This window comes from Pteropus alecto, unplaced genomic scaffold (assembly GCF_000325575.1).
Source record: "Pteropus alecto unplaced genomic scaffold, ASM32557v1 scaffold81, whole genome shotgun sequence".
Lineage (NCBI taxonomy): Eukaryota > Metazoa > Chordata > Mammalia > Chiroptera > Pteropodidae > Pteropus > Pteropus alecto.
This window is the reverse complement of record NW_006433378.1, coordinates 659,366-664,176: the sequence shown is the minus strand read 5'-3', so window position 1 is coordinate 664,176 and position 4,811 is coordinate 659,366. Positions and strand designations below refer to the sequence as shown.

General features: G+C 47.4%; 1 protein-coding gene across 2 annotated transcripts in view; it reads right to left on the bottom strand.

Annotated features, from left to right (window-relative positions):
• SLITRK3 (SLIT and NTRK like family member 3) overlaps positions 1 to 3,535 on the bottom strand; it is a 9,154-nt gene extending 5,619 nt beyond the window's left edge. The window contains exon 1 of one of the 2 annotated variants that reach the window (XM_006908175.1): positions 3,469 to 3,535. The gene's annotated coding sequence lies outside the window, so the exon portion shown is untranslated. Of the gene's footprint in view, positions 1 to 2,466; positions 2,887 to 3,468 lie in introns of those variants that run through there. The other variant, XM_006908176.1, reaches the window with a different exon arrangement.
• Between the last annotated feature and the right edge of the window lie 1,276 nt (positions 3,536 to 4,811).

Sequence of the window (4,811 nt, the reverse complement as noted above, 5' to 3'; positions counted from 1 at the left end):
TGTACTGTAACCCTGGAACCGGCTTTCCACGTCACGAAAATGAGCTCCAAGAAGGGGGACGCGCTTAGCATGGGGTCGGGCGAGAGCACTAGGAAGCCCTGACGAGAGAGAGAGAGAGAGAGAGAGAGAGAGAGAGAGAGAGAGAGAGAGAGAGCGAGAGAGAGAGAGAGAGAGAGGTGGCGGGGGCGGGGGAGTGTTTAAGGGGAGAGAAAAGAAGTGGAGGGATAGAGATGATAGGAAGGTGGAGATGGCAGGGGGAGGGGTGTAGGCATTTCTTTTCCTTTTCTTAACTCTCAAGGAAACTATCGTCTGACTGGTTTGCTTCTCTAGTTCCCAAAGCTCCTTTCTCTGGTGTAAACGTGTCCAAAAGTATGCCCATCTTTCAGAATTATCCTTTACACAGCACAGACACTTCTCTCTGAAGAACGAGATAAAGGGAAATTCAGGTCCCCAAAACAGAAGAGCTGAAACTAGCTAATTCTTCTTGGATGTCCTGAATAAGAGCTCGGGCAGCGAGAGACTTGGGTAGAGTTTATCCTGCATTTTGCTTTGATCTCTTTGCACCAGGAATCCTTTTGTTGTGCTGCAGCTCAAAACCTTTGATTTCCTCTGGATTCAACAACCCTGTGTTTGCTCCCACCCTTTTAAACACAGAGACAAGCTAATACTCTGGAAGGAGATATAGAACACTTGGGTAACAATGATACATTTTACTTTTTTCTACCAGGAAAGACCTGGCAGTGGTGGTGGTTGGGGGCAGTTTGGATTTTTTTTTTTTAATATTTTAATTTTGTCCTGCTATTTCTCCATGATATTTTGGGGAAGGGGATGGTAGTAAGTTGCGAGGTGGGGTGATTGAGGGAAGAAGATGTTGCAGTATATGGGCGCTACCAGATCATAGTTCACACAAACCTTCTAAGAAGAATTTTTAAAGTCTCAATTGATGGTTCTACAGCCCTATCTGCTAGGGGGAAAGAAATGCATCTTAGTGGAGAAACTGCAGCAAGGGAGTCCTGTTAGCAGACACTGTGAGTTGTCAATGCACCCCCTCTCTCCCCTCCCCCGCCCTCCACACACCAGTCCTCTCACCAGCTCATGGAGAAAGGAGGGACTTTGTGGTCCCAAAAAGACTGGACTGAACCTCCATTGCCCAAGGGCTCAAAGTTAGCCAGGAGAGATGGCTTTCCCTTAAAGTACTTTTTACAAAACCAAATTTTAAAGAAAACAGTTTGTGTATCAATTTCTTATCATTCTAAATAGATATATATGTATATATATAATGACCTAAGTCAACAAAATGTTCCTTTAAGTTGTGAGAGATTTGCGTGATATTTTGCATTTAATATGACCGCACAAGTGTTGGCCACACCACGGTAGCTAAGATTGGAAACAAGGATCAGAGACTAAGCAGGCGGGCAGGATTCTCTAACATATTACACCCTTAATATTCCAGACCCACCCTATTTCTCAGATAGGTCTCAACCTAGAAGCAGACCAACAGCGACAGCCTGAGCTCAGAACCAGAGCAATCCCATCTCCATTACCAGCTGCCAGTACTCCCCACGGCTACACCCCGCCTTCTGCACCCGATGTGGACCTTATCGCAACCCATGATGCGATGGAATCGATGGATAACCGGGAGGCTTCCCTAAGCTTCCCAGTAACTGTAAATGGTCCTCTCCACAATCATTCTCCGTTCTCTCGAACTACAACCCCCTAAATTCTCGATTTGGGCCACGTCCTGAAGGCTAGTTTACCCATGTCCTTTCCTTTATCTCAGTATAGCTTGTCTAAGCGATAGGAAGATCTCCAAAAGTTGGTGTGAAGGGCCCTGGAGCTTCGAGTTCATCTGCTTCCTGCTGGGAACGTCCAGTATCATTTGTTCACCAGGAGGACAAGAAACCCTTTCTCCCCAATGTGCCCGTTTCCCACCTCCGCCCCTTCGCCTGATCTCCGAGCTCACTAATCTCACATATCTAAGATTAAATACTCCAATATGGAAGCAAAAACGATCTCCCCTAGAACAAATAATTAAAATGCTGCATCATTCATTTTCTGAACAGCTCTGAGTTTTCTACAGATCCTTTCCCAATCTGCTGTCGCCAGATGAAACGCACAATGGGAAATGATTAAAAGCTCATGCCGTTTCCTTTCTATCTTTTACAACACGAGCGAGCGATCCACTGGGGGAGGGGCCCTTCGCTCCACCACCTGGCCTATTTGTTGGAGTTACTTACGATTTCCAACCCCAGAAAAGGGGTCCGAGGTTATGTTAGTCTCCAGTACCACGCCTTATACCATCGTCCTTACAGCCAAATGATCCAGTTCAAAAATGCAACAAACCCCTAGCACCTGTGAGCGTGCAGAAGCCACTGCGGCCAAACTCTATTGCTCTACAATGCACATCCTACATGCAAGAAATACTGGTTTCAATTAGGCAAAGTAGCAAAGGATGGCGGCGGGTACCTATCCGTGCAGAGCACTCACGATCTCCCAGGTTTACTCCGAGAGTCTTCCCAGCGGGAGCTGCAAACTCTCTGGAAGGCTCAATTGTATCCATCATGCCGTAGCCCTGCAGTTCTTCCTCCTCCGGCTACCAACTTTTAGAAAGGCCACCAAATCACGCTTGTAATCCTTCTAAGTGTTTCCACCTTTGAGATTTGCAGAGAAATGGTCGCTGCATACCAATGGGAGAGCCGGGCGCGCACGGAGCGTGGCGATGCCAGTGACAGGGAGCTCACGACCACAGCTCTATATGCCCTCGAATGCAGGCAGGCAGCGTGAGTGTCCCCAGGATTTCTTTTCTTTTCTTTTTTTTTTTAAGCTCGGTGCTCTCGATTCAGGGGTGAGCTTCGCGGTCCCGGAGAGCCCTGGCTTGGTGTCTGGGTCTCTCTCTCTCTCTCTTTCTCGCTTCCTGAAAGGTTGTCACTCACAGCGCAATCCCTGCCCGAGGCCTCCTCCGAGCTGAGATGGGACTAGCCCTTGCCTTCTCCGGATGTCTTTGCTCTTGATCCTTTGGGTACGTGCGAGTGGGGCTGGGTGATGTGTAGATGAGAGAAGAGGGTGGAGAGAGGAGGGTAGGAGGCAGGAAGGGGGCAACTAGATCCCAGAACCCAGCATTGGCCAGACGGTGAAGGGGGTGGGGGGTGGGGAGGAAAGAGAAAAAAAGAGAGGATACAAATACAACGGCATGGCTGTGCACACCAAATGCGACTTGGATTTGGGGACCTCAGGCAAAGCACGAAGGTATAGCGATACTCGTGGCAGAGAGTGAGCCCCCTGACAGCTCACCATTCAAACATCCTCACTTCTCGAGCCAGAGCGGGGGGCGGAGGGGGAGGGGGGACCGCGGAACGTTTCAGGCCAAGGAGACGCTCGCGGCGGCAGCATCTTTTAAGACTGACCTGCTTTAAAAGTACTACTTTAATGGTCTAGGAAATAACTAAAATCGGATTGCACATTACTTACCAACGTCTGCACCCAAACTGAGAGCGCGCCAGGTCGGGTATTAGGAGGCAATATACGAAACGCTGGGCTGGAACCCGAATGCAAATCTATCATCCACCCCCAAATCGCACACGGAGGGAGAGGCGCTCGGGAGCCCCCAGATCAGCCCATCGCCGGAGCCTCCGCCAGCTTGTCCCCCCCGCACCCCCGGCCCCTCCTCCGCGCCAACTGTGTAAATCAGCAGCCGCAGTCCTCTGGCCGCGCATCGCAGGCAAATCCCTGCTTAGGAAGGAAGGAAGGAAGCAAGTGATATTCTGGTTCTCTCTGATTCTCATTCTCTCTCTCTCTCTCTCTCTCTCTCTCTCTCATCGGTCACAATTGGGCAGCTCTACAAAGAGAAACCCTATGAAATCGAGTGACAGAAAGTCAGCATTCTGTGGATTGATTTTAACTTTGTTTGCAATTGAGATATGGCTGTTTGGAAAATTACAGTCTAGGCCCGGGGTGGGGTGGAGGGTGGCGGATCAAATTAAGAGCATTTGAGCTGTATTGGTGGGCGGTATCGCTAAATGTCTCCTAGAAGCTGTTTCCAAGTAATTTGCAGTAGCCCTCTAAATTCATGATACATGGGTGACAATTCGAAAGTACATATATTTCCTCATCTGTTTACACTCGCTAAGAGGGAGGAAAATAAAATCGTGTGGGGGCATTTGTTGGAGAGATGTCGGATACCATTTCGTGACGAATTAAATAAGGACACTTGAACAATTATTGTGCCTATGTAAAAGTACTATTACAACATTATAAACCCACTGGAGGCGACCATTACCCCCACTGCAGTCATACTAATGCAGTCATTTAATGCTCCATTCAATCTGCAGTGTAAACCAACGCAGTTCTTTTTAATGGATCCCTTCCATCAGCGACTGTGTTGGAGAAAGGGCAGTCTTCTACTAACTCCCAAACTGAATAGGAGGTAGTGCGGGAGGAATCGTCTCCATATCTCTTGTCATTCCTTTCTGAAGTGTATGCAATAAATTGTCATAGACAAGGCAAGTTGTGTAGCTATCATAATTGTAGACATAAAATGAACTCGACCCTGTTTTCAGAAGCTTTCAAAGGAACTCTTACTCAGCCCTTGCAAAGAGACAGTACTCTCTTTTAATTTATATGTGAGAACCTTTGAGAAACAGGCCCGGAGGTATGATTCTAACGTTTATTTAATGGATTTTCTATTGTTAATTTATATTATATACATAGAATACCACAGATCTAATTCCATATTACCTTGATTAAAAGAGGAAAGGATGGAACTGGTGGTTATAGTGAAAACTAGGGGTCTGTGGAATTTTTTAGAACTTTTT